Source organism: Alligator sinensis, unplaced genomic scaffold (genome assembly GCF_000455745.1).
Source record: "Alligator sinensis unplaced genomic scaffold, ASM45574v1 scaffold123_1, whole genome shotgun sequence".
Taxonomy (NCBI): Eukaryota; Metazoa; Chordata; order Crocodylia; family Alligatoridae; genus Alligator; species Alligator sinensis.
In genome coordinates this window covers 798,934-810,949 of record NW_005841985.1, presented here as the reverse complement: position 1 = coordinate 810,949, position 12,016 = coordinate 798,934, and positions in this window count along the sequence as shown.

Below are 12,016 nucleotides of genomic sequence, written 5' to 3'. Positions count from 1 at the left end.
CTGAGACAAACTTCCCCTTTTACAAATCATAGCCCTCCCCCCCTTCACTTTACATTTATACTGCAACCAACATGTTAATTGTGGCATAAATGGCAAGAGTGCTACACAGACACCCAATTTAGGCATTATAGAATGGAAAACTAGCCGTAAAAACAGTCTACATATATTTTAGAACATATAATGTAGGACATTTTTATAGCTAGTTTGTATGGTGCCTTAAATTGAATATCTAGCAGGTCAGGGCTGGGCTGACAATCAACTGATTGTTGGCTGTGGTGAGGGACTGCACTAGAGTCTTGAATCAGCCCTGGTGCAATCCAGGGCTGACACTCAGTCGATTGCTGGCCTCAGTCCCGGACCTGAGGGCAACTGGCTTTCAACTTGGCAAGTAGAAAGGACACAATTGGTGGTTGATCCCCAATCCCAAAATCACACTTCTTCCCATGCATTTGTGGCATGGCAGGAGGTACAATTATTGGAATCAGGAATCAAATCCCATTAGGCCTTTAAATGAATGTGTGCCAGGGGCCCCAGTGTAGAAAATGTGCCAGAATCATGTCTGAAAGGAACTATGATACTAGTGCGTTCTAGGCTGCAGCACAGCGTGTAGGCAGACATATGAAAAGCTACCAAGCAGCAATAACTTACACTGGGGGGGCATTTTGCCCCCCACAGCAACACATCATCTAAAGTGTTAAACCATTTTTGCACTACCTGGACCATGTCTCTTAAGGAGTTGCTCTAAGGCATTTATTTCTACTAGAGAAAAACAGAAAAAAAATATTCCCCACATAAACTACATATGAACTCATCCATAACATTAAGTTGAACTTCAGGCCTGTTTTCCCCAGATATTTTGCTATTTGTTTTGTTTCTCCTGTTGCTCTTTGGATCCAGGAAGAACCCAAGTCAGATGAATGCTTTAGAGATCAAAGCATTTTAACTTGGCTCTCATACAGCTGAGCCAAAGTAATATTTGTGACTTTGTATTGTCCTCAGGGTGTACCGTGAAATGCATGCCTGTGTGAGCTACGAGGAGCACAGACCAAGCCCTGAAGCATCTGCCAGTCCTAAATGTTCACTTTACCCTTTCTGGAGCAGGTAGTTAGTGTGGGGCAGGGGAGATAAGGGAAGCATTAATTGCCTGCCTTTCTTATTGACCAGCATAGCAATTGGCTGCTGGAACAGGCCCACATCAAATCATAACCCTTCTATGGCAAGAAGAAAGCAGGGGACAAACTGTGAGTCAGAGCTATGTTTCTGAGTCACAATGCCCCCTGTGGCTAGAAATGGTCTGTATTGCCCTAACACTACATTCGCAAACTGGTCCATCATGCTTCATGAGCATTCAGGAGTCTGGTTGCTTTCATGAGAAGGCATGGCACTTTCTATTGCATCATTGCTCAGGTGAGGCTTTAGGAAGCATCAGACTTAGCACACCTACGAATATAATCACTCTTGTAGCTTGATACCTTAGCTTGTACCTTGTAGCTTAGCAGTCCCATAAACTCTAATGAAGACGGTATGTATTTGCTGGCAGTGAACTTTAAACACAGGCAAAAGGTTATGTAAACAGTTTCCAATATAAAACATAAGATTAAGGAAAACAGCAATGCACAATAACCAAGCACACCATGCTTCAGTTTAGAAACGCCTGAAAAATCTGCTATGATAACTTGTCTTCAGAAAAGTAGAAATTCAGTCCTCTTTATTAAAACAACTTCCTGGCTGTTTTCTCGTCTGATTGTAAATTTAATATTTTTCCCAGCATGCTCACCTCACAGCTTGTCATAGACTTCGAAAAGCTGTTTTTAACAAGTTCTGCCTCATGTAAGTTTCATTTTTGTCTCTAGTAAGCTTCACTTTCCAGATCTCATACAGCTTTTGGTTTTCAAACACTGCATGGAAATATCTCAGTGCAAATATCAGAACTTTTACTGAGAGTTTATTCCAATGTATCACAGGCACTATTACACGTTGCAAATAATTCTTACATAAAATCAATATATAGATCTAACCTACCTGACATTGGACATTTTTTCACTGGACACATTACCCAGAAACAGGACTATTTGCATTTACAGTTGTAGCTACATATGCCAAAAGGAGACTGAGCTCATAAATAACAGCAGCAAAATTGGTGCAAACAAAGCCAAGTTCACTCACAATTGAAAGATAGTTTGGAGAACCTGGATGTTTTAGTTAGCTTTGACATAAGGCCTGGTTCAATGTCTGTAATGGGTGTTTACTGAACATGACATATCATGACAAGCCAATATTTTGCATCCCCTTGCTGGGAAATCTTTCCACAGTCCTGGCACTCATTTTCACATATTCTACAATGTCTTATTATGTAAAAATGCATTTTCCTCTAACATGCCCATCATCTCCTACCCCTCGGCCTCCCCCACAAACTTTCCTTGGACAAGCAGATTTATTGTGACCAATGCCAAAAAAAGCCTACTCTCTCTCTCCATCCAAGTACTATACACCCTGCTTGCTTTGTGTCAAGACATTGATGGAGTGTGGGATATTCCTCCACACCCATGTTGTAGGCTTTTTTTGCTGGGATTCCCTTTCCAAACAGCTATGGAATTTCATGACCTTTCCATTAGCAGCTCCATGTCTGGTAGCCCCTTGCATTAGATGCAGATAAAAGGCTACATTGTGGCTTCTAAGGCACAGGCTTTGTTGTGAGGAGGAACTTGAAGCAGGACCAGGCAGCAACATGTATCTCCATGTTGACTTCACTGGGCTACCTCCAGGGCAGAACTGAGCAAGAGCTCCAATTGTTTTTTTGCAGGACATTTTAATAAGCCCTTTGAAAGCTACTGCTTAATATGTACAAAAACATTTCAGTGACAATTTTTAACCAGGTCTTCTAAGCTAGTGCAAATTTGGACCCTCTGCACTGTATTCTTCCCTCCTGCTCTACAGTGGTACAAGTCTAAGGGCCTAATTCTCCAGTACCTTGCACCAAAGCAGGAGCAAAGTTTTGCTATTCTGATTTCATATATATATATATATATATATTTTTTTTTTTTTTTTTTTACTTACTTGTACAAGTTAAATGTCTGCAGCAGTTACAAGTGCAGAATTGGGCTCTCTGGCCCCAACTCCTCCTTGCTACATTGCTGAGGCTGGTACAGGGATTAAAGAGAGAGATAATTTGGCTCTGCCACAGGCTAACAAACCACATCACCTGTACTCTACCTACAAACACCTCCCTGGAGCATTTTTGCAGCCAGAGAATAGTCCTGGCATAAGTGGGTGCATCTACACAGGCAAATAATGTGGGATCAGTTTACTCTAGAGTAAATTACTTTAGAGTAAACTAACCCAGGCAGGTGTCTACACAGGCAGGGTCTCAGGAGCAGATATGCTGCTCATGGCAGTAATCTGCTCCTGCCCTTGCTAGCCCTGCACCAACCAGGGGGAGCTCTAAGCCCCCCCTGGGTGCTAGCCCAGGGACTGTCAGGGAGCATGGAGCCAGAAGACAGCTGTCTCCTGGCAAGGGCTGGGATACTGCTGTCCCCCTGGAGGGCTGCCTTGCTGCCTGGACAAGCTCCGCCACCGGAGCCCAGGCAGGAACAGTATCCCCTTTCCCCAGCAGCAGGGAGCTCCTGGCCTCAGCTCCCCGATCTGAGGCAGAGGACTTGGAAAGAGCTGCAGGCGACTGAGGAACTGGCACTGGGAGATAAGGATCTCTCAGCCTGGGTCCAGTGGCCACGGGACTTGGGTTGGGAGATAAGGATCTCCAAACACTGGCTCCAAGCACAACTGTAGAGCTAGTGCTAGGAGATAAGCATCTCCCAGCCTGGGTCCCATAACCATGGGACTTGGGCTAGGAGGTAAGGATCTCCCAGCACCAGCCACACGACTGCAGAAACTCTGAGGAAAGGGGTGCATCTTAAATCTCTCCCCTGTCTAGAACTTACCTGCCTGTCTCAGGGCTGTAAGGAGGTACCTCCATCTACTTGGGATCCAAAATCTGGAATCTGCTCCTGAGGACAAACATACTTGGAAATAACTGAACAGGTCTCACTTCTGTTTTCTGTTAAAATGAGAGTGGTGGAAGTTATGAATGTGCTTGTACCTACTTCTATGCCAGTGTAGGAGTTAGAGCAGTGGTGCTCAACCTTTTTCCCTAGCGGGCCTGATGGGCGGTGCCCAGTCTGCCTATGGGCTGGATCTGGCCAGTGGCCCTGATCCATTGCCTAAACAGGCACAGCCACACAGACTGGGGCAAGGGACAGCCATCCCCAATCCAGCCATGCAGGGGGAAGGGGAGCATGGCCTGGCCCCGATCCATCAACTTGGTAGAAGGGGGCATGGGCCAGCCCTAATCCAGCTGTGTGGGACTTGAGAATTTTGCAGTGGGAGAGAGTGGCAGTATTAATGGCCATTTCTCCCCCCATACCAAATTTTCTGACCTGTGGGGAGCCCCATGGGGCAGATGCCATGGCTTTGCAGGCCACATTTAACCCATTGGCTGGAGGTTGAGCATCCCTGAGTTAGAGCATTTGCCCAAGAAATGGGAGACCCAGGTTCAACTCTCCAATTACCTGGAAGGGCTTCAACTCCACATCTTCTGCCACCCAAGGTAGGAAGGAGCTACTCTGCCCTCCTGTTGAGGAGTTCCCCATCTGGTATATAGCATAGTCTATGAACTGTTGGTTGGAGTCCTCTCCTGGGATATATGAAATGTAGATTTGAAAGTCTCTAAGGTTGAATAGGGAATGAAACCTGAATCTTCCATTTTCCTTGGTGAGTGCTCTTGTCACTACAGAATTATTTAAAGTGTGGCTGTTCTTGGCTGGTTTTTTATAGGTTAGAGGGGGCTACTCAAAGTGGATCATTTCTAAACAGGCCCAGACGCAACATTTTAGGTAAAGAACTTAATGTCAAATAGGGAGATTTGGAGGAGATTAGACAGGGGTTGGGGACTTTGACACCTCAACTCTACCAAAGTCTTGCTTTAGGAACCTAAAGACCTTATTTGAACTAGCCTATGCTTCCTCTTTTGCTAAGAACAGGGAAGTGGATGACTCTGGAAACTGTCAGGAGACAAAGAAAGAATTTAAAAGCCCTGCTTAAACCAATTTTGCACCATGTTTAAAACCAGTTAGGTTGCCCTGGTGTGAATGGGGCCTTTGTTAGTTCCTGATGAGTAGGCCATTTAGAGAACTTGGGAAAATATGTTTGGCAAGTAATCTCACCTAACTAATAAAAATAATGGTCTTCAAATCTGCCAGGCTTCTTTGCCTGAGGCAAGCACAATTAAAGTCAATGGCTTGTTTAATAGGAGGAAATAATAAAGGAGGCAAGAAAAAAGAATATTGTTCCCTGGAATCTTTCTTGTACAGATCCTCTTCTGGACTAATGATAAAGTCTTTGGCATGTGTCCTGCAGAGAGATCAAGAAGTGCAACAGAGAAATAAGCATCTCCTGCTGACTATATTCTACCTTAGCAGGGAGATTCAGTGAGCTGTGGTCTTTTTCACCCCTAGCTAGGATGATCCCGTCGCTGGCATGCATATTTTTGATTTTGGACTTGTTTACAGGCCAAATTAATTTCATGGGAGAACTCCTAGTTTCATGGAGAGAATTATTTCAAGCATGTTGGCACAAACTATAATCCTCCTTCACAAGAGTTAATCACTAGGAGGGTGTAGTGCATACCTGCTCACCATGGGAAAGTAAAAGGTCTGAGACTTTCCTGTCTGCTGACCCCATCTACTCATGCTTTAATATTTAGAAACAAAAAACAGTAGATGTTGTTAACAATTGGGAAAGATATAACCTCTTTCAAATAAATCCAGATGAGAAGAGATTCAGTGCAGAAAATGACCTTGCCAACTGCCTGGACAAGACCCCTGTTTCTCTTCCTTCTCTGTTCTGCTCACTTTCCCTTATGTTCTGGGGACACTGACAGCTGTGATTTTTTTAAAGAGATTGAGAAATCCCCCCAAACTATGAGTTTCAGGTCAAGAGCCAGACGTGTTAGGTGTGTTGCTGTCCCTTTTACAGGATCCCAAAACTGCTTGGAAGAGTTCTGTGTTTTAAAGGACCCTTTTTTGTCCCTTCTCCTCAGATGAATTATAGACAATGCAGTCTTGAATTGGGAGACCATATGGTCTCTCTGTATCAGAGGTTCTCAAGCTGTGGTCTGCCGACCACCACTGGTCCACGAGCTCTGTTTGGGTGGTCCACAGAAAGGTCGTGGAACAATCAAGAACATCTGTACTTGTAAGGTAAGACTACTGGTATTAAAATATGAGTTTTGTGCTTTGATTTGTAGAACAAAAAATAGTTTATTAAGTCATCTGCTGAGTCCCTCAGCAATTTTCAAGTGGTTCGCGAAAAAAAAGTTTGAGAACCACTGCTCTATATGGTATCATCTGTTCCAAGCTCTGAACTTCCTAGTGGTTCTATAATAGTGAGAGGAAAAGTATGAGCATGAGATTGAGATGTAATTCAGTTGTGTCTAATGTGCACTTGTTTGTCTGCTAAGAAAAGAATCACAAATATAAGCCACCCTCACTTTCCTTGTATAAAAGAGAGAATTGAAAGTGAATTTACCTCCCCATAAGAATGCACAGTGCTCTAGAGCAAAGGTCAGCAACCTTTTAGGAGTGGCAGACCAAATTAATAGAGCTGGCTCGGAAAGCAGGCCACTGCTTATGACCCAGCCACCTCCACTGCTACTGCATCTTCCTACTTATGAATTGCTGCCAGTCTCCTCACTGCCAAATTACCAACAATGTCCTGGTTTAGCAGGCCAGATTAAATTTCTTGGCAGGTCAGATCCAATTCACTGGCCATAGATTGCCAACTCCTGCTCTAAGGTCATCATAAGACTGGGGAGGAGGCACATTGTCTTCCTCTGCTAATTCAGCCAGTACAGGTCAAAGCCAGATGAATTGGATGGACCGGATTTGCTGATTTCTCTGGTTCCCAGATGTGTTGCTGTTGATGATGCTGAGATAAAGGAGTGCCAGGACAGACTCCAAGCTACCCACTTAATACTGGCAGCTTGTCAAAGCAGAAAAATCATACCCCTCGGATTTGTGATGCCTCCAATGACGTTGCAGAGGTGGGATGCATTGCCAGTTATGAATGACTGAATGCTTTCTTTTTTTGCTTTATGAGGACTTTAATTCCGTTGAACTCTTTTCCAGGGCACAGCAGCCTATTTCTGCTCCAGCAGCCCCTTCTGATGTTTTCTGAAGAAAATTTGTGATGCCAACACTGTGCAGTCAAGGGAACTGTGCAGCTGGTGACTCCCTTCATTCTGCAAGTTTCTTAGCTCTTGTTTTCGCTATAAATAATTCATTCATTGGAGAGGCCAGAAAATTCAGGCATCTAATATCATCCATGGGACTGCTCAATGGCATCACTGTTTTTCCTTTTGGCCAGCTAAGGGTAGGTAGCATGGGAGAGGGAACGTGTGATATTATTTTGTTAAAATATGGTTCTATTTTTTTTTTTTTTTACAGGTTGCATCTTCAGTTGAAGAAAAAGGCAGCTCAGTGTTAATGTTAATCTGTTCATTTAAAATGCAAGAAATAACTGGTTTCTTCCTTTTTTTTAATGGACTAAATTGTATTTTATGTCCTAGCCCCCAAGGGAGGCAGTGTGGTGCTTCTCACTCCCAGAAAACATTTGAGAAGACACTCTCTCTCAGATGGACTCAGTACCACATAAAGCCCTTCAGAATTCATGGAAAACACATCTGCTATGTCACCCAGCCCTCTCTGCAATCCCTTACTTGGCCCATTTGGCTAAACTAGCAGTGGGCTCTGGTTTTGTGAAGCCCTGGTATTTCCAGAGGTCAAAGCCCCTTTTCATAGGAACTTACCTTATTTGGACATAGAGTCCAATAGCTGTCTTGGGACAGCTCACTGTCATGAATGGGTTCTGGGTATACAGACACTGCCCTGATACCTTTCCCTTCCCTTCTTTGTTCCCATCACGTGTAACCTCCAAAAACACTTTAGAACTACCTTCCCTCTTCTTTCTTTCACAAGGATTCAGGAGTCTGTAACAAAGGATGAAAGCTAGGACGTATTGCTTTAGGGTTCAATGTACATATGTCCCCACCCCCAAATATACAGATGTAGGTGCAAGTGTTTGCTCTAAGTGCCAAACCATTAGAGCCTGGGAGAGTCTGAGAAGAAGACAGGTAGTGACAGAACAATTTAGTCAATTAATTGATCAAATTTGGGGATTAAGATTTTTTTAACCCAGGTAAGGTTACCTAGCAGAATTAGTGTCCTTTGTCTTCCCAGGACATTGAATTTGGCAACTCTCAGAACTGTGAAAACCAGGAAATAGAGTAAATATACATGCCAAAGCAACTTTAACTCTTTTTCCTAGAACTAGCAATACCTACTGAGAAATATCTGCAAGCCCTCCAGCTGCACTGAATGTGGTAGGGGAGCTGAACTGAATAGTGGTAGATTTACTGGAAGAGTTTGACAGAACTATGACTGTGATATGAGGTGATCTAGGGGACCTTGCCCACTGGAGGTGGGGTTTCCCTGCCCCTGCAGGTGTGATCCAAGGCGAGAAGTGAAAGTGAACAAAGAGTGTTCCAATATGCTTCATTTCAGCAAAGGGTTCAGAAGGCTTTGTCTTATAATGGTACACACGTGCCTTCTAGCCATGGACATTGTTAACAATGAAGTAGGAGATGAGACATGTCTCTGGTTTAACAAAGGATAAATGAAAGCAAAGCATTAAATGGAATCCCATGCATGTATGTGAAGGGAATGTAAACTTTAGCAGACAGGAAGTTGTTTTTATGGAGGACACTACATGTTTAAGTGAAGGGCAGGGGCACATATCACCTTGTAACGGGGGGGCCTCCTCAGGACCATTCTACCACCAGCCCGCCCACTTGTTTCTGGGCCAACTGCCCACCTTCTCATCTGCCATGCCTTGATGATATCTAATAAAGTTGTTAATTAGGCAGGAGGCTGCCCATTTCTTGCCCTGATGCCAGGGGGCGCCATCTGCGGTTCTGTTCCTCCCCTACACTGCAGCCCAAGCCTTGCAGATGGCATCCACTGTTCTTCACACCACTGGCCCCACACTGGGCCCTAGAATCCTCCAGTCCAGACCCCTACACATTCCCTCCAATGAGGTGGCCTACCCCACCCTCATTCTGGGTTGCCTAGCTCCCTGAACCATTTCCCCTCTTGGACATGGTCCCCCTGGGACCTTTGGCCACACAGGCCCTGGCCGTGCCTTCAAGGCCAGTCAGAAACCCCAGACCCTCAGCTCTGAGCTTCCCTCGTGGTGGGTCCTGGCCCTTTTGACCATTCTGGTCCTGGCCCCAGCATTGACCAGTCAAAGGTACTCTAAGTCAGGCCTCTGAGCCTCTAGCCCCCTCTCTAACTTGGGTCCACCCTCTGGACCCTACAAGGGGGTAACCCACCTGATTGTGGGAGCTGGGGTTATTAAGGCACCCCAACCCACATTTCACCAGGGTTGTAACTGGCCTGGCATTTCCTGGAGGCTCCCACACCACTGGGAGCCCCACCAGGTCACCCATTCCTGACAGGGTGCAGCTTTAGGTCATGCCCAGGACCAGGAGCCTCCAAACCATCCCCTTAAGCTCCTGCCCTTACCTCCAAGATCTTACATGCAGCCTTGCAGCCAGATAATGTTACTACCTAGCCTACCAGCAACAAACTGCTCTGTTTATATAGGCAGCCAGAGACCTAAAATGGCCACAAAATCAAACACCTGCTGGCTGCTTGGCTGAGCCCTTAAAGTGATAGGCACCAACAGTGCCCTGCCACATACCTGCTTAGTGCAACTCACCTAAACACATTTTGCCTCAGTAAAAAAGAAGGTGTTAGCTCTACCTTGCAGGAGTCATGTACCTTATTTCCCAGGTGCTCCACAATATTCACAAAAGCAGAGTGCAAGTATGCCTATTAGGGGCAAATTGAGGGATTGCTCAGAGAGAACAGAGTAAAGTTTGCCCTGGTGTATATCTTAGCTTTTGATGGCTTTTGTGAAGCATATGAAATGCTTTGACTCACTATCTCACTTCACAAAAACCAAGATACTTTACCAACCAATTCTGAAAATACCAGCTACTCCTGCATACACTACACAGAGAAGACAATCCTTCAAGCATGTTGAGCACATCCCCCACCTGCATAGCCACCTTTCCCAAAAAGGGAAGGCTTAGCAAGGTTTTTGATACCATCTCCTACAGCATTTTTGCAAACAAGCTGAGGAAGTATGGGTTGGATGAATGGACTGTAATGTGGATAGAAAGCTGGCTGGATTGTTGGGCTCACTGGGTAGTAATCAGCGGGCTCAATGTCTAGCTGGCAGTCGGTATCAAGTGGAGTGCCCCAGGAGTTGGTTCTGGGGCTGGTTTTGTTAACAGTCTTGAAGATGGGATGGATTGCACCCTCAGCAAGTTCATGGATGACACCTAGTTGTGGGGAGCAGTAGATATGCACCATGTACCGCTACAGCCTGGAGACTGACTGGCTAAGCAGCAGCTGTGCAGAACAGGACCTGGGGGTTACAATAGACAATAAGATGGATATGAGTGAACCGTGTGCCCTTGTTGCCAAGAAGGCTAACAGCATACTGGGCTGCATTAGTAGGAGCATTACCAGAAGATTGATGGAAGTAATTATTCTTCTCTATTCTTCACTGGTGAGGCCACTTCTTGAGTACTGTGTACACTATTGCACCCCGCCCCCCCCATAGAAAGGATGTGGGCAAGTTGGAGAAAGTCCAGCAGAGTGTAACAGAAATGGTTCAGGGGTTGGAGCACATGATTTCTGAGGAGAGGTTGAGTGAACTAGGCTTATTTAGTCTGCAGAAGAGAAAACGGGGGATTTGATAGCAGCCCTTTAACTACCTGAAAAGTGGTTCTAAAGACGATGGAGCTGGATTGTTTTCAGTGGTGACAGATGAGAAAACAAGGAACAATGGTCTCAAGTTGCAACAAGGGAGGTTTAGGTTGGATTTTAGGAAAAATGTTCTCACTAGTAGGGTGGAGGGTGGTGAAGCACTGGAACAGGTTACCTAGAGAGGTGGTGTAAACTCCTTTGAGATTTTTAAGGCCTAGCTTGACAAAGCCCTGGCTGGAGTGATCTAGTTGGGGATGGTCCTGCTTTGGGCAGGGGGTTGGACTAGATGACCTCTTGAGGTCCCTTCCAACCCTAATTTTCTATGATTCTACAATTCTATGAAAAAGTAAACTTAGATGATGATATTCAAAACCAGATAAAATCTGCCAGTGCTGCCTTTGAATGTCTTCAAAATTGCATGTTCGATGCTCATGACATCAGAACCCAAACCACACTTCTACTTACCAGGCTTTTGTCATCCCTATCCTGTTGTATGAGTGTTAAACTTTGATGACATCAAAAACACCTGCAAGTTTTGGAAAATTACCATCAGCAATGTCTTCAGAAATTTTTCTGTATCAGTTGGAAGGACAGAAGAAAAAAGACCACCGTTCTGGCTCAAGCAAGCACCACCAGCATGGACGCAATATTTATATAGCACCAGCTTTGTTTGACAGAGCATGTCATAAGGATGCTTGACAACCAGTTCCCAAAACAGGTCCTATACTCCCAACTCACTAATTTTATCATCACTCCAGAGCTAGGCAAAAGAAGAGATTCAAGGACACCTTGAAGGCCAATCTGAAGAAATGCAATATTAACATCAATATCTGGGTGACTCAAGCACAGAATCATCCTCAACAACACCATGATATATGACAAGGCAGTGATCATTTCAAGCAACCTCATCTCACTGTGGAGGTGGATAGATGACAGAGACAAAGGGAAAGATATGTGACCAGACATCATGAGGATCCACTCCTTCCTCCTGGGACTAGTTACCACATCTGCAGTCAAACATGTGGCTCTTGGATCAAATATCACCAGGCTCTTCCCCTTCCTTTTGAAACTATTTGCCACATCTGCAGTTAGATGTTCATATTTTAAATAGGGCCTCCTCAGTCATC